The sequence below is a fragment of the Euprymna scolopes genome, chromosome 38 (genome assembly GCF_053919585.1).
Source record: "Euprymna scolopes isolate OS-2025 chromosome 38, ASM5391958v1, whole genome shotgun sequence".
Taxonomy (NCBI): Eukaryota; Metazoa; Mollusca; class Cephalopoda; order Sepiida; family Sepiolidae; genus Euprymna; species Euprymna scolopes.
The window spans coordinates 56,227,669-56,246,563 of NC_136519.1; the positions used below are offsets into that span (position 1 = coordinate 56,227,669).

The 18,895-nt window shown below is 36.6% G+C and overlaps 1 protein-coding gene across 2 annotated transcripts in view; it reads right to left on the bottom strand.

Moving 5' to 3' along the window:
- The window catches only part of LOC145263159 (cyclic GMP-AMP synthase-like receptor 1), a 171,591-nt gene that overhangs the window by 87,786 nt on the left and 64,910 nt on the right, over nucleotides 1-18,895 (bottom strand). The window lies entirely within an intron of this gene.

Genomic DNA, 18,895 nt, shown 5'->3' on the forward strand with positions numbered 1-18,895 from the left:
GGCCAATAGGCAACTCGAGATTGAGAGTTCAAACGTGCACAGTAGTGAAATTTCGGAAAGAGGATGGAACAACTTTCTCTTCTGCCTCTCTCTCACACTATTTATCTTCTCTCTCTCTCTCTCTCGCTCTCTCTCTCACCCTGTTTCTCTTCTCTCTATATTAGCACTTATCAAGGCCAATAGGCAAATCGAGGATAGACTCGACAATGAGAGTTCAAACGTGCACAGTATTACAATTTGGAAAAGAGGATGGAACAACTTTCTCTTCTGCCTCTCTCTAACACTCTTTATCTTCTCTCTCTCACACCCTGTTTCTCTTCTCTCTATATTAGCACTTATCAAGGCAAATAGGCAACTCGAGGATCAACTCGACTCACTATATTTCTCTCTCTCTCTCTCTCTCTCTCTAGACCTCTTTCTCTTCTCTTTCTCTCTCTCACCCTCTTTATCTACTCTCTCTCTCTCACCCTCTTTCCCTTCTATCTATATTAGCACTTATCAAGGCCAATAGGCAACTTGAGATTGAGAGTTCAAACGTGCACAGTAGTGAAATTTGGGAAAGAGGATGGAACAACTTTCTCTTCTGCCTCTCTCTCACACTATTTATCTTCTCTCTCTCTCTCGCTCTCTCTCTCTCACCCTGTTTCTCTTCTCTGTATATTAGCACTTATCAAGGCCAATAGGCAAATCGAGGATAGACTCGCCGATGAGAGTTCAAACGTGCACAGTATGTCAATTTGGAAAAGAGAATGGAAAAACTTCCTCTTCTGCCTCTCTCTAACACTCTTTATCTTCTCTCTCTCTCTCTCTCACCCTGTTTCTCTTCTCTCTATATTAGCACTTATCAAGGCAAATAGGTAACTCGAGGATCAACTCGACTCACCATATTTCTCTCTCTCTCACTCTCCTCTCTCTCTCTCTAGACCTCTTTCTCTTCTCTTTCTCTCTCTCACCCTCTTTATCTACTCTCTCTCTCTCACCCTCTGTCCCTTCTATCTATATTAGCACTTATCAAGGCCAATAGGCAACTCGAGATTGAGAGTTCAAACGTGCACAGTAGTGAAATTTGGGAAAGAGGATGGAACAACTTTCTCTTCTGCCTCTCTCTCACACTATTTATCTTCTCTCTCTCTCTCGCTCCCTCTCTCTCTCTCTCACCCTGTTTCTCTTCTCTCTATATTAGCACTTATCAAGGCCAATAGGCAAATCGAGGATAGACTCGACAATGAGAGTTCAAACGTGCACAGTATTACAATTTGGAAAAGAGGATGGAACAACTTTCTCTTCTGCCTCTCTCTAACACTCTTTATCTTCTCTCTCTCTCTCACCCTGTTTCTCTTCTCTCTATATTTGCACTTATCAAGGCAAATAGGCAACTCGAAGATCAACTCGACTCACCATATTTCTCTCACTCTCTCACTCTCTTCTCTCTCTCTCTCTCTCTCTAGACCTCTTTCTCTTCTCTTTCTCTCTCTCACCCTCTTTATCTACTCTCTCTCTCACCCTCTTTCCCTTCTATCTATATTAGCACTTATCAAGGCCAATAGGCAACTTGAGATTGAGAGTTCAAACGTGCACAGTAGTGAAATTTGGGAAAGAGGATGGAACAACTTTCTCTTCTGCCTCTCTCTCACACTATTTATCTTCTCTCTCTCTCTCTCGCTCTCTCTCTCTCTCACCCTGTTTCTCTTCTCTCTATATTAGCACTTATCAAGGCCAATAGGCAAATCGAGGATAGACTCGACGATGAGAGTTCAAACGTGCACAGTATTACAATTTGGAAAAGAGGATGGAACAACTTTCTCTTCTGCCTCTCTCTCACACTCTTTATCTTCTCTCTCTCTCACCCTGTTTCTCTTCTCTCTATATTAGCACTTATCAAGGCAAATAGGCAACTCGAGGATCAACTCGACTCACCATATTTCTCTCTCTCTCACTCTCTTCTCTCTCTCTCTCTAGACCTCTTTCTCTTCTCTTTCTCTCTCTCACCCTCTTTATCTACTCTATCTCTCTCACCCTCTTTCCCTTCTATCTATATTAGCACTTATCAAGGCCAAAATGCAACGAGGATGAGCGTTCAAACGTGCACAGTAGTGAAATTTGGGAAAGAGGATGGAACAACTTTCTCTTCTGCCTCTCTCTCACACTTTTTATCTTCTCTCTCTCTCGCTCTCTCTCTCTCTCTCACCCTGTTTCTCTTCTCTCTATATTAGCACTTATCAAGGCCAATAGGCAAATCGAGGATAGACTCGACGATGAGAATTCAAACGTGCACAGTATTACAATTTGGAAAAGAGGATAGAACAACTTCCTCTTCTGCCTCTCTCTAACACTCTTTATCTTCTCTCTCTCTCTCACCCTGTTTCTCTTCTCTCTATATTAGCACTTATCAAGGCAAATAGGTAACTCGAGGATCAACTCGACTCACCATATTTCTCTCTCTCTCACTCTCTTCTCTCTCTCTAGACCTCTTTCTCTTCTCTTTCTCTCTCTCACCCTGTTTATCTACTCTCTCTCTCACCCTCTTTCCCTTCTATCTATATTAGCACTTATCAAGGCCAATAGGCAACTCGAGATTGAGAGTTCAAACGTGCACAGTAGTGAAATTTGGGAAAGAGGATGGAACAACTTTCTCTTCTGCCTCTCTCTCACACTATTTATCTTCTCTCTCTCGCGCGCTCTCTCTCTCACCCTGTTTCTCTTCTCTCTATATTAGCACTTATCAAGGCCAATAGGCAAATCGAGGATAGACTCGACAATGAGAGTTCAAACGTGCACAGTATTACAATTTGGAAAAGAGGATGGAACAACATTCTCTTCTGCCTCTCTCTAACACTCTTTATCTTCTCTCTCTCTCTACCCCTGTTTCTCTTCTCTCTATATTAGCACTTATCAAGGTAAATAGGCAACTCGAGGATAAACTCTACGATGAGAGTTCAAACGTGCACAGTATTCAAATTTGGGAAAGAGGATGGAACAACTTTTTCTTCTGCCTCTCTCTCAAACTCTTTATCTTCTCTCTCTCTCACCCTGTTTCTCTTTTCTCTATATTAGCACTTATCAAGGCCAATAGGCAACTCGAGGATCAACTCGACCATGAGAGTTCAAACGTGCACAGTATTCAAATTTGGGAAAGAGGATGGAACAACTTTCTTTTCTGCCTCTCTCTCACACTCTTTATCTCTCTCTCTCACCCTGTTTCTCTTCTCTCTATATTAGCACTTATCAAGGCCAATAGGCAACTCAAGGATCAACTCGACGATGAGAGTTCAAACGTGCACAGTATTCAAATTTGGGAAAGAGGATGGAACAACTTTCTCTACTGCCTCTCTCTCACACTCTTTATCTTCTCTCTCTCTCACCCTGTTTCTCTTCTCTCTATATTAGCACTTATCAAGGCCAATAGGCAACTCGAGGATCAACTCGACCATGAGAGTTCAAACGTGCACAGTATTCAACTTTGGGAAAGAGGATGGAACAACTTTCTCTTCGGCCTCTCTCTCACACTCTTTATCTTCTCTCTCTCTCACCCTGTTTCTCTTCTCTCTATATTAGCACTTTTCGAGGCCAATAGGCAACTCGAGATTGAGAGTTCACACGTGCACAGTAGTGAAATTTGGGAAAGAGGATGGAACAACTTTCTCTTCTGCCTCTCTCTCACGAAAGAGGATGGAACAACTTTCTCTTCTGCCTCTCTTTCACACTCTTTATCTTCTCTCTCTCTCTACCCCTGTTTCTCTTCTCTCTATATTAGCACTTATCAAGGCAAATAGGCAACTCGAGGATACACTCAACGATGAGAGTTCAAACGTGCACAGTATTCAAATTTGGGAAAGAGGATTGAACAACTTTCTCTTCTGCCTCTCTCTCACACTCTTTATCTTCTCTCTCTCTCTCTCTCACCCTGAAAGATTCCTCTCCCCTAAGAATAAAACATATGTTCAATATCTGCTTTTGTTTTTACATTGTTATTACGGTCCCGGGCAACGCCGGGTAGCCCTGCTAGTAATATATAAAAGGCAAAAATCGGTGTGTATGTATGTATGTATGTATGTATGTTTGTTTGTAACGCTAAAACTTTTGACAGACACAACCAAAGTTGACAAATTAGGTATCATATTGCACCTTGATCACCCGCATGACAAATATCGAAATTTCACATCAAACGGACAATTAGAAGGGGGTGAACTGATCATAATATATAAAAGGCAAAAATCGGTGTGTATGTATGTATGTATGTATGTATGTTTGTTTGTAACGCTAAAACTTTTGACAGACACAACCAAAGTTGACAAATTAGGTATCATATTGCACCTTGATCACCCGCATGACAAATATCGAAATTTCACGTCAAACGGACAATTAGAAGGGGGTGAACTGATCATTTTTCTCCCAGGGGGGGCCCCCAAAAAAACTATCATTTTAACGTTATTCAATACGTGTCACGTGACGTGACGTCAGCTCAAACTTTTGACAGACACAACCAAAGTTGACAAATTATGTATCATATTGAACCTTGATCACCCGAATGACAGATACCGAAATTTCACGTCAAACGGACCATTAAAAGGGGGTGAACTGATCATTTCTCTCCTAGGGGGGCCCCCAAAAAACCTTACATTTTACCGTTATTCATTACGTGTCACGTGACGTGACGTCAGCTCAGTAAAATGTCGGCTCCGCTGAGAAGGATTAAGCTCCCTTCGAGGAGTTATTGATACTATGACACAGTTAAATATTACTTATCGAGTCGAACCGTTATTACCAACGGTTTTATCGCACTTCAAAAACAAGAATCCCAAAATTACACGAAAATTGACGTAGGGAAAATGTTTTTATTTTTGCTTGAAGTTTTTTGCCGGCGAAGATGACTTTGCTCTTTGTAAAACATGTAAATAAGATTAAGCCATTTTGTTTATACATTCTAACTCTGTTAACTTGAAGGGGGAGGGGTTGGTATCAGTATCAGGCCGCTTATGTAAACGAAAATTAGGTCGCGTGCACATGTATCACCATATTACTCTCTCTCTCAATCTCTTCTCTCTCTCTCTCTCTCTCTCTCTCTAGACCTCTTTCTCTTCTCTTTCTCTCTCTCTCTCACCCTCTTTATCTACTCTCTCTCTCTCTCACCCTCTTTCCCTTCTATCTATATTAGCACTTATCAAGGCCAATAGGCAACTTGAGATTGAGAGTTCAAACGTGCACAGTAGTGAAATTTGGGAAAGAGGATGGAACAACTTTCTCTTCTGCCTCTCTCTCACACTATTTATCTTCTCTCTCTCTCTCGCTCTCTCTCTCACCCTGTTTCTCTTCTCTCTATATTAGCACTTATCAAGGCCAATAGGCAAATCGAGGATAGACTCGACAATGAGAGTTCAAACGTGCACAGTATTACAATTTGGAAAGGAGGATGGAACAACTTTCTCTTCTGCCTCTCTCTAACACTCTTTATCTTCTCTCTCTCTCTCACCCTGTTTCTCTTCTCTCTATATTAGCACTTATCAAGGCAAATAGGCAACTCGAGGATCAACTCGACTCACCATATTTCTCTCTCTCTCTCACTCTCTTCTCTCTCTCTCTCTCTCTCTAGACCTCTTTCTCTTCTCTTTCTCTCTCTCACCCTCTTTATCTACTCTCTCTCTCACCCTCTTTCCCTTCTATCTATATTAGCACTTATCAAGGCCAATAGGCAACTTGAGATTGAGAGTTCAAACGTGCACAGTAGTGAAATTTGGGAAAGACGATGGAACAACTTTCTCTTCTGCCTCTTTCTCACACTATTTATCTTCTCTCTCTCTCTACCTCTCTCTCTCTCACCCTGTTTCTCTTCTCTCTATATTAGCACTTATCAAGGCCAATAGGCAAATCGAGGATAGACTCGACGATGAGAGTTCAAACGTGCACAGTATTACAATTTGGAAAAGAGGATGGAACAACTTTCTCTTCTGCCTCTCTCTCACACTCTTTATCTTCTCTCTCTCTCACCCTGTTTCTCTTCTCTCTATATTAGCACTTATCAAGGCAAATAGGTAACTCGAGGATCAACTCGACTCACCATATTTCTCTCTCTCTCACTCTCTTCTCTCTCTCTCTCTAGACCTCTTTCTCTTCTCTTTCTCTCTCTCACCCTCTTTATCTACTCTATCTCTCTCACCCTCTTTCCCTTCTATCTATATTAGCACTTATCAAGGCCAAAATGCAACGAGGATGAGCGTTCAAACGTGCACAGTAGTGAAATTTGGGAAAGAGGATGGAACAACTTTCTCTTCTGCCTCTCTCTCACACTTTTTATCTTCTCTCTCTCTCGCTCTCTCTCTCTCTCTCACCCTGTTTCTCTTCTCTCTATATTAGCACTTATCAAGGCCAACAGGCAAATCGAGGATAGACTCGACGATGAGAATTCAAACGTGCACAGTATTACAATTTGGAAAAGAGGATAGAACAACTTCCTCTTCTGCCTCTCTCTAACACTCTTTATCTTCTCTCTCTCTCTCACCCTGTTTCTCTTCTCTCTATATTAGCACTTATCAAGGCAAATAGGTAACTCGAGGATCAACTCGACTCACCATATTTCTCTCTCTCTCACTCTCTTCTCTCTCTCTAGACCTCTTTCTCTTCTCTTTCTCTCTCTCACCCTGTTTATCTACTCTCTCTCTCACCCTCTTTCCCTTCTATCTATATTAGCACTTATCAAGGCCAATAGGCAACTCGAGATTGAGAGTTCAAACGTGCACAGTAGTGAAATTTGGGAAAGAGGATGGAACAACTTTCTCTTCTGCCTCTCTCTCACACTATTTATCTTCTCTCTCTCGCGCGCTCTCTCTCTCACCCTGTTTCTCTTCTCTCTATATTAGCACTTATCAAGGCCAATAGGCAAATCGAGGATAGACTCGACAATGAGAGTTCAAACGTGCACAGTATTACAATTTGGAAAAGAGGATGGAACAACATTCTCTTCTGCCTCTCTCTAACACTCTTTATCTTCTCTCTCTCTCTACCCCTGTTTCTCTTCTCTCTATATTAGCACTTATCAAGGTAAATAGGCAACTCGAGGATAAACTCTACGATGAGAGTTCAAACGTGCACAGTATTCAAATTTGGGAAAGAGGATGGAACAACTTTTTCTTCTGCCTCTCTCTCAAACTCTTTATCTTCTCTCTCTCTCACCCTGTTTCTCTTTTCTCTATATTAGCACTTATCAAGGCCAATAGGCAACTCGAGGATCAACTCGACCATGAGAGTTCAAACGTGCACAGTATTCAAATTTGGGAAAGAGGATGGAACAACTTTCTTTTCTGCCTCTCTCTCACACTCTTTATCTCTCTCTCTCACCCTGTTTCTCTTCTCTCTATATTAGCACTTATCAAGGCCAATAGGCAACTCAAGGATCAACTCGACGATGAGAGTTCAAACGTGCACAGTATTCAAATTTGGGAAAGAGGATGGAACAACTTTCTCTACTGCCTCTCTCTCACACTCTTTATCTTCTCTCTCTCTCACCCTGTTTCTCTTCTCTCTATATTAGCACTTATCAAGGCCAATAGGCAACTCGAGGATCAACTCGACCATGAGAGTTCAAACGTGCACAGTATTCAACTTTGGGAAAGAGGATGGAACAACTTTCTCTTCGGCCTCTCTCTCACACTCTTTATCTTCTCTCTCTCTCACCCTGTTTCTCTTCTCTCTATATTAGCACTTTTCGAGGCCAATAGGCAACTCGAGATTGAGAGTTCACACGTGCACAGTAGTGAAATTTGGGAAAGAGGATGGAACAACTTTCTCTTCTGCCTCTCTCTCACGAAAGAGGATGGAACAACTTTCTCTTCTGCCTCTCTTTCACACTCTTTATCTTCTCTCTCTCTCTACCCCTGTTTCTCTTCTCTCTATATTAGCACTTATCAAGGCAAATAGGCAACTCGAGGATACACTCAACGATGAGAGTTCAAACGTGCACAGTATTCAAATTTGGGAAAGAGGATTGAACAACTTTCTCTTCTGCCTCTCTCTCACACTCTTTATCTTCTCTCTCTCTCTCTCTCACCCTGAAAGATTCCTCTCCCCTAAGAATAAAACATATGTTCAATATCTGCTTTTGTTTTTACATTGTTATTACGGTCCCGGGCAACGCCGGGTAGCCCTGCTAGTAATATATAAAAGGCAAAAATCGGTGTGTATGTATGTATGTATGTATGTATGTTTGTTTGTAACGCTAAAACTTTTGACAGACACAACCAAAGTTGACAAATTAGGTATCATATTGCACCTTGATCACCCGCATGACAAATATCGAAATTTCACATCAAACGGACAATTAGAAGGGGGTGAACTGATCATTTTTCTCCCAGGGGGGGCCCCAAAAAAAACTATCATTTTAACGTTATTCAATACGTGTCACGTGACGTGACGTCAGCTCAAACTTTTGACAGACACAACCAAAGTTGACAAATTAGGTATCATATTGAACCTTGATCACCCGCATGACAAATATCGAAATTACACACCAAACGGACCATTAAAAGGGGGTGAACTGATCAGTTCTCTCCCAGGGGGGCCCCCAAAAAAACCTGTCATTTTAATGTTAATATTACGTAATCCAAAAACGCTTAGTCATGTCACGTGACGTGACGTCAACATCCAGTAATGGCGAACAAATGTAAATAAAAACTTTGTTTTACCGATACTTTTGTAATTTCTCTTCTGCTTTGTTCTATAGATTATTAAACTCCATGACAATGTCTCCAACGTAATTAACTGGTTAAAAATAGTATTTATACAAGAGTTTTAACGAAAAATGTCAGGAAAAAATGTACAGGAATAAAAAAAATTCAGCTTTCAAAATATTCGTCGATAAAAAAAACCGATCTTTATATTTACGCTAGCCATTTTGTATATTACCACGTGACCTGCTATCTCTTAAACTGGAGGGGGGGATCCACTTGAATCCAACAAAACCAGTAATTTTTTTTTTCTATTATATATACATTATTTTCTATAAAATTAAGTGTAGACTTTATAATTAAAACAAAAAAATGTTATTCATACTAAAAAAAAAAAAGCGCTTAGTCATGTCACGTGACGTGACGTCAACATCCACTAATGGCGAACAATTGTAAATAACAACTTTTTACACAAAACCAACACCGTCTTTCTTTTTTCTCTCTCTCTTTCTCTCTCTCTCTCACCCACTTACTCTTCCCTCTCTCTCACCCTCTTTCTCTTGACGTCACACCACTGTTAAACTGTGGGGGGGGGGGGGAAGAGGCAGCTTCAAACCAACAAAAACAGTGCACACATTCCCAGGCATTATCTCCTATAGATGCACATTTTATTAGAAATTCAACTTTCAAAATATTAGACGATAATAAAAATATCGTTATATTTATGGTAGAAAATAATTAGCCATTTTGTATATTACCACGTGACCTCATACCTCTTAAACTGGAAGGGGGGAGGAGAGGAGGCCGCTTCAAAACCAACACCGTCTTTCTCTTTTCTCTCTCTCTCACTCACCCACTTACTCTTCTCTCTCTCACCCACTGTTAAACTGGGGGGGGAAGAGGCAGCTTCAAAACCAACACCCTCTTTCTCTTTTCTCTCTCTCTCACCAACTTACTCTTCTCTCTCTCTCACCCTCTTTCTCTTGACCTCCTACTACTGTTAAACTGTGTGTGTGTGGGGGGGGGGAGAAGAGGCAGCTTGAAAACCAACAAAAACAGTGCACAGTTTCCCAAGCATTTGGGGTGGGGGGACGAGACTAGAACCGCTTTTGTGGGGGGAAGGGGGGGAAGAAGCCGAGTGCACAGTTTCCCAAGCATTACCTCCTACTAAAAAAAGATGCACACTTTATATTTACTTAGTGGGGTGGGGGGAAGAGAATGACACCGCTTTTGTGGGGGAGGGGGGGGAATAGGCCGAGTTCAAAGTTTCCCAAGCATTACCTCCTATTAAAAAAAGATGCACACTTTATATTTGAGTGTGTGTGAGAGAGAGAGAGCAATTCTCAACCTATATACTCAACAAATTTTTTATCTACAGATTTGAAAGTTTGTATATAGGGTATTCAGACATATGGAAATATATCTAGCATAATCTATCTATTATATCTATAAAAGTGAAAATGTGTGTGTGTGTGAGGTAGCCAGAGAGAGAGAGAGAGAGACAACAATTCTCAACCTATATATTCAATACATTTTTTATCTACAGATTTGAAAATTTGTATATAGGGTATTCAGACATATGGAAATATATCTAGCATAATCTATCTATTATATCTATAAAAGTGAAAATGTGTGTGTGTGTGTGTGTGTGTGTGTGTGTGTGTGTGTAAGAGAGAGAGAGAACAATTATCAACCTATATACTCAACGTATTTTTATCTACGGATTTTAAACTTTGTATATAGGGTATTCAGACATATAGAAATATATCTAGCATAATCTATACATTATATCTATAAAAGTGAGAATGTGAGTGTGTGAGAGAGAGTGAGAACAATTCTCAACCTATATATTCAACAAACTTTTTATCTACAGATTTGAAAATTTGTATATTGGGTATTCAGACATATGGAAATATATCTAGCATAATCGATCTATTATATCTATAAAAGTCAGAATGTTTGCGTGTGGTTGTGTGTGTAAGGTTGCGAGAGAGAGAGAGAGAGAACAATTCTCAACCTATCTATTCAATAAATTTGTTATCTACAGATTTGACCATTTGTATATAGGGTATTCAGACATATGGAAATATATCCAGCATAATCTATCTATTATATCCATAAAAGTGAGAATGTGTGCGTGAGAGAGAGAGAGAGTAAGTACAATTCTCACCCTATATATTCAACAAATTTTTTATCTACCGATTAGAAAATTTGTATATAGGGTATTCAGACATATGGAAATATATCTAGCATAATCTATCTATTATATCTATAAAAGTGAGAATGTGTGTGAAAGAGAGAGAGAGAGAAGAGAGAGAGAGAGAGAGAACAATTCTCAACCTATATATTCAACTAATTTTTATGTACAGATCTGAAAATTTGTATACCGGGTATTCAGACATATGGAAATATATCTAGCATAATCTATTATATCTATAAAAGGTAGAATGTGTGTGTGTGTGTGAGTGAGTGAGTGAGTGAGAGAGAGAGAGAACAATTCTCAACCTATATACTCAACAAATTTTGTATCTACAGATTTGATAATTTTTATATAGGGTATTCAGACATAAGGAAATATATCTAGCATAATCTATCTATTATATCTATAAAAGTGAGAATGTGTGTGTGAGAGAGAGAGAGAGAGAACAATTCTCAACCTATATATTCAACAAATTCTATCTTTACAGATTTGAAAATTTGTATCTAGGGTATTCAGACATTTGGAAATATATCTAGCATAATCTATTATATCTATAAAAGTGAGAATGTGTGTGTGAGAGAGAGAGAAAGAACAATTCTCAACCTATATACTCAACAAATTTTTTATCTACAGATTTAAAAATTTGTATATAGGGTATTCAGCCATATAGAAATATATCTAGCATAACCTATCTATTATATCTATAAAATGACCATGTGTGTGTGTGTGAGAGAGAGAGAGAGAGAGAGTCAGAGAGAGAGAGAGAACAATTTTCAGCCTATATATTCAACACATTTTTTATCTACAGATTTGACAATTTGTATATAGGGTATTCAGACATATAGCAATATATCTAGCATATTCTATCTATTATATCAATAAATGTGAGAATGTGTATGTGTGTGTGTGTGAGAAAGAGAGAGAGAGAGAGAAAGAGAGGAAGGAAAATTCTCACCCTATATATTCAACAAATTTTTTATCTACATATTAGAAAATTTGGATATAGGGTATTCAGACGTATGGAAATATATCTAGCATAATCTATCTATTATATCTATAAAAGTGAGAATGTGTGTGTGAGAGAGAGAGAAAGAGAGAGAGAGAGAACAATTCTCAACCTATATATTCAACTAATTTTTTATCTACAGATTTGAAAATGTGTATATTGGGTATTCAGACATATGTAAATGTATCTGGCATAATCTATGTATTATATCTATAAAAGTGTGAATGTGAGTGATGGAAAGAGCAAAAAATTCTCAACCTATATTTACAACAAATTGTTTATCTACAGATTTGAAAATTTGTATGTAGGGTATTCAGACATATGGAAATATATCTAGCATAATCTATTATATCTATAAAAGGTAGAATGTGTGTGTGTGTGTGTGTGTGTGTGTGTAGGTGTGTGTGAGAGAGAACAATTCTCAACCTATATACTCAACAAATTTTTTATCTACAGATTTGAAATTTTGTATATAGGGTATTCAGACATATAGAAATATATCTAGCATAATCTTTCTATTATATCTATAAAAGTGAGAATATGTGTGTGAGAGAGAGAGAGAGAGAACAATTCTCAACCTATATATTCCACACATTTTTGGGTACAGATTTGAAAATTTGTATATAGGGTAGGCAGACATATAGAAATATATCTAGCATAATCTATCTATTATATCTATAAAAGTGAGAACTTGTGTGTGTGTGTGTGTGTGTGTGTGAGAGAGAGAGAGAGAACAATTCTTAACCTACATACTCAACAAATTTGTTATCTACAGCTTAGAAAATTTGTATATAGGGTATTCAGACATATGGAAATATATCTAGCATAATCTATCTATTATAACTACAAAAGTCAGAATGTGTGTGTGAGAGAGAGAGAGAACAATTCTAAACCTATATATTCAACAAATTTTTTATCTACAGATTTGAAAATTTGTATATAGGGTATTCAGACATATGGAAATATATCTAGCATAATCTATCTATTTTATCTATAAAAGTGAGAATGTGTGTGTGTGAGATAGCGAGAGAGAGAGAGAGAGAAAAAGAGAGAGAGAGAAAAATTCTCAACCTATACATTCAACAAATTTTTTATCCACAGATTTGAACATTTGTATATAGGGTGTTCAGACATATAGAAATATATCTAGCATAATCTCTCTATTATATGTATAAAAGTGAGAATGTGTGTGTGTGTGTGAGAGAGAGGACAATTCTCAACCTATGTATACAACAAATTTTTTATCTACAGATTTCAAAATTTGTATATTGGGCATTCAGACATATTTCAATATATCTGGCATAATCTGTCTATTATATCTATAAAAGTGAGAATGTGTGGGATAGAGAGAGAGAACAATTCTCAACCTATATACTCAACAAATTTTTTATCTACAGATTTGAAAATTTGTATATAGGGTATTCAGACATATGGAAATATATCTAACATAATCTATTATATCTATAAAAGTGAGAATGTGTGTGTGTGTCTGTGTGTGTGAGTGTGAGAGAGAGAGAGAGAGAGAGAGAGAGAGAACAATTCTCAACCCATATACTCAACAAATTCTTTATCTACAGATTTTAAAATTTGTATATAGAGTATTCATACAAATAGAAATATATCTAGCATAATCTTTCTATTATATCTATAAAAGTGAGAATGTGTGTGTGTGTGTGAGCGAGAGAGAGAGAGAGAGAGAGAGAGAGAACAGTTCTCAACCTATACATTCAACAAATTTTTTATCTACAGATTTGAAAATTTGAATATAGGGTATTCAGAAATATCGAAATATATCTAGCATAATCTATTATATCTTTAAAAGTTAGAATGTGTGTGTGTGAGAGATAGAGAGAACAATTCTCAACCTATGCACTCTACAAATTTTTTATCTACAAATTAGAAAATTTGTATATAGGGTATTCACACATATGGAAATATATCTAGCATAATCTATCTATTATAACTACAAAAGTCAGAATGTGTGTGTGAGAGAGAGAGAGAACAATTCTAAACCTATATATTCAACAAATTTTTTATCTACAGATTTGAAAATTTGTATATAGGGTATTCAGACATATGGAAATATATCTAGCATAATCTATCTATTTTATCTATAAAAGTGAGAATGTGTGTGTGTGAGATAGCGAGAGAGAGAGAGAGAAAAAGAGAGAGAGAGAAAAATTCTCAACCTATACATTCAACAAATTTTTTATCCACAGATTTGAACATTTGTATATAGGGTGTTCAGACATATAGAAATATATCTAGCATAATCTATCTATTATATGTATAAAAGTGAGAATGTGTGTGTGTGTGAGAGAGAGGACAATTCTCAACCTATGTATACAACAAATTTTTTATCTACAGATTTCAAAATTTGTATATTGGGCATTCAGACATATTTCAATATATCTGGCATAATCTGTCTATTATATCTATAAAAGTGAGAATGTGTGGGATAGAGAGAGAGAACAATTCTCAACCTATATACTCAACAAATTTTTTATCTACAGATTTGAAAATTTGTATAAAGGGTATTCAGACATATGGAAATATATCTAACATAATCTATTATATCTATAAAAGTGAGAATGTGTGTGTGTGTCTGTGTGTGTGAGTGTGTGAGAGAGAGAGAGAGAGAGAGAGAGAGAGAACAATTCTCAACCCATATACTCAACAAATTCTTTATCTACAGATTTTAAAATTTGTATATAGAGTATTCATACAAATAGAAATATATCTAGCATAATCTTTCTATTATATCTATAAAAGTGAGAATGTGTGTGTGTGTGTGAGCGAGAGAGAGAGAGAGAGAGAGAGAACAGTTCTCAACCTATACATTCAACAAATTTTTTATCTACAGATTTGAAAATTTGAATATAGGGTATTCAGAAATATCGAAATATATCTAGCATAATCTATTATATCTTTAAAAGTTAGAATGTGTGTGTGTGAGAGATAGAGAGAACAATTCTCAACCTATGCACTCTACAAATTTTTTATCTACAAATTAGAAAATTTGTATATAGGGTATTCACACATATGGAAATATATCTAGCATAATCTATCTATTATATCTATAAAAGTTAGAATGTGTGTGTGAGGTAGCGAGAGAGAGAGAGAGAGAGAGAGAGAGAGAGAGAGAGAGAGTAAGAACAATTTTCAACCTATATACTCAACAAATATTTGATCTACAGATTAGAAAATTTGTATATAGGGTATTCAGATATATGGAAATATATCTAGCATAATCTATCTATTATATCTCTAAAATTGAGAATGTGTGTGTGAGAGAGAGAGAGAACAATTTTCAACCTATATACTCAACAAATTTTTTTATCTACAGATTTGAAAATTTGTATATAGGGTATTCAGACATATGGAAATATATCTAGAGTAATCTATCTATTATATCTATAAAAGTGAGAATGCGTGTGTGTGTGAGAGAGAGCGACACAGAACAATTCTCAACCTATATATTCAACAAATTTTTTATGTACAGATCTGAAATATCACATTTGTATAGAAGTAGAAATCTTGATACCTACTCTGATACCTAATAAAAGAAAGGACACTCTTTAGGGCGGATTTTGATTATAACAAGTCACTAATTAGAAATTATAATAAACATTCAAATAATTTAAGAATTTTACCAAAATAAAATTGCATGGTAATCACCCAATTTCTGCCACAAAATTTTGATTGGCAGAACTCATAAACATAAAATATATATTTTCTAATTTCATATTTTTTTTTCTTTTTACATAATCTGGTTTGATGTTTTCCCAAATATTCAAATCACTATATTTTGCTGCTTAATATCAAATACAGCAACTGAGTTATTTTTATGCATCAAACAATTACATTTTCTCATTCATCCAAACTAATCACTGAACATCAATTTCATATTTTCTTCACTAAAATATTACTGTGCTTGATGTCATCAAGTGGAGCGGATCATTTTTTTTTCATTTGTTCACACATTTTTCCAATTTATATATATTTTGTTAAAGATTCTTAGCCTATGTCATTGCATACCAATCTGTTTATTAAAAGTTAAGGTTCACTATAAACACATATGTTACACCAAAATAAAAACGCTTCAGATAATGTCTTGATATTCAATTCAGTTTCTCACATGACATCTTATGAAGTTAGTAGAAATGTTACAGACTTTTGAATCTCAAACACTTTCAATACTGTGCACTGATATTTTCTTTTTTGCAATATAAGCACATTCATGATTTTTTTTACAAACGTTAAAAACTTTCACATTGTGTAGCAATATACTGAAACAATTATAAAAATATTTGTTTTTATTTTGAATGATGCAGGGCATCCGAAGAGAGATTTTTCTAACAAAATGAAAGTATAATTTTTAGCAATAGGTATCTAGGAAAAGGCCACTACATATGTTATAAGTTCCAAATTTCCACAACCTGGCAAATACTAGTACACGCTAGCAAATTTAGATTTGCAATTACAGAATATGATTCTAATTTTTTCCTTTGCTCTTTATTCTAACACTACACTAAGTTTACTGCGTTATTTCGCTACAGTTGATATTGTGTAGAACAATAAGAAAATCATAGTGAACAATGCATTCAACAAAATTTCACACACATTTCTAGATACCTATATCTAATAAGTTCAAAAGAAAGGACACACTTAGGGAGGTATTTTGGTGGTCAATCACTAATAAGAGATTAGCTGGTTTCCCGGCATAGCCCAGGATATAATAAAGATTGACTGAAATACATGTTCTAGCTGGTTTCTAGGCGTTGCCAGGGATGTAATATAGACACATTATGTTGTATATTACCTGTTCTCTTCTCCCTAAGGTAAAACAATTTCATATACATGCTGTAAATTACCTATGCTAGGGATAAAACATGAACAATACCAGTCCTAGGGTAGATAAAACAAATAATACATAGAGATGAAAGATTCCTCTCCCCTAAGAATCACACATATGTTCAATATCTGCTTTTGTTTTTTCATTGTTTATACGGTCCCGAGCAACGCCGGGTAGCCCTGCTAGTATGTTATAAATTCCAAATTTCCACAACCTGGCAAATACTGGTACACGCTAGCAAATTTAGATTTGCAATTACAGAATATGATTCTAATTTTTTCCTTTGCTCTTTATTCTAACACTACACTAAGTTTACTGTGTTATTTCGCTACAGTTGATATTGTGTAGAACAATAAGAAAATCATAGTGAACAATGCATTCAACAAAATTTCACACAAATTTCTAGATACCTATATCTAATAAGTTCAAAAGAAAGGACACACTTAGGGAGGTATTTTGGTGGTCAAGTCACTAAATAGAGATTAGCTGGTTTCCCGGCATAGCCCAGGATGTAATAAAGATTGACTGAAATACATGTTCTAGCTGGTTTCTAGACGTTGCCAGGGATGTAATATAGACACATTATGTTGTATATTACCTCTTCTCTTCTCCCTAAGGTAAAACAATTTCATATACATGCTGTAAATTACCTACGCTAGGGATAAAACATGAACAATACCAGTCCTAGGGTAGATAAAACAAATAATACATAGAGATGAAAGATTCCTCTCCCCTAAGAATAAAACATATATTCAATATCTGCTTTTGTTTTTTCATTGTTTATACGGTCCCGAGCAACGCCGGGTAGCCCTGCTAGTCTATATATATAAAAGACAAATGTTTGTTTGTAGCGCTAAAACTTGAGATGAAAGATTCCTCTCCCCTAAGAATAAAACATATGTTCAATATCTGCTTTTGTTTTTTCATTGTTTATACGGTCCCGAGCAACGCCGGGTAGCCCTGCTAGTAATATATAAAAGCCAAACGTCTGTGTGTATGTATGTTTGTTTGTAACGCTAAAACTTTTGAAAGACGGAACCAGAGTTGACAAATTTGGTATCATATTGCACCTTGATCACCCGGATGACAAATATCGAAATTTCACGTCAAACGGACCAGTAGAAAGGGGTCAACTGATCGTTTTTCTCCCAGGGGGGCCCCCCCAAAAACCTGTCATTATCTATATATATAAAAGACAAATGTTTGTAACGCTAAAACTTGAGATGAAAGATTCCTCTCCCCTAAGAATAAAACATATGTTCAATATCTGCTTTTGTTTTTTCATTGTTTATACGGTCCCGAGCAACGCCGGGTAGCCCTGCTAGTCATCTATATATATAAAAGGCAAAAATCGGTGTGTATGTATGTATGTATGTATGTATGTATGTTTGTTTGTAACGCTAAAACTTTTGAAAGACGGAACCAGAGTTGACAAATTTGGTATCATATTGCACCTTGATCACCCGGATGACAAATATCGAAATTTCACGTCAAACGGACCAGTAGAAAGGGGTCAACTGATCGTTTTTCTCCTAGGGGGGCCCCCCAAAAAACCTGTCATTTTAACGTTATTCAATACGTGTCACGTGACGTGACGTCAGCTCAAACTTTTGACAGACACAACCAAAGTTGACAAATTATGTATCATATTGAACCTTGATCACCCGCATGACAAATATCGAAATTCCACACCAAACGGACCATTAAAAGGGGGTGAACTGATCATTTCTCTCCTAGGGGGGCCCCCCAAAAAACCTGTCATTTTAATGTTAATATTACATAATCCAAAAACGCTTAGTCATGTCACGTGACGTGACGTCAACATCCAGTAATGGCGAACAAATGTAAACAAACACTTTGTTTTACCGATACTTTTGTAATTTCTCTTCTGCTTTGTTCTAGAGATTATTAAACTCCATGACAATGTCTCCAACGTATTTAACTGGTTAAAAATAGTATTTATACAAGAGTTTTAACGAAAAATATCAGGAAAAAATGTACAGGAATAAAAAAAAATTCAGCTTTCAAAATATTCGTCGATAAAAAAACCGATCTTTATATTTACGCTAGCCATTTTGTATATTACCACGTGACCTGCTATCTCTTAAACTGGAGGGGGGGGGGATCCACTTGAATCCAACAAAACCAGTAATTTTTTTTTTCTATTATATATACAT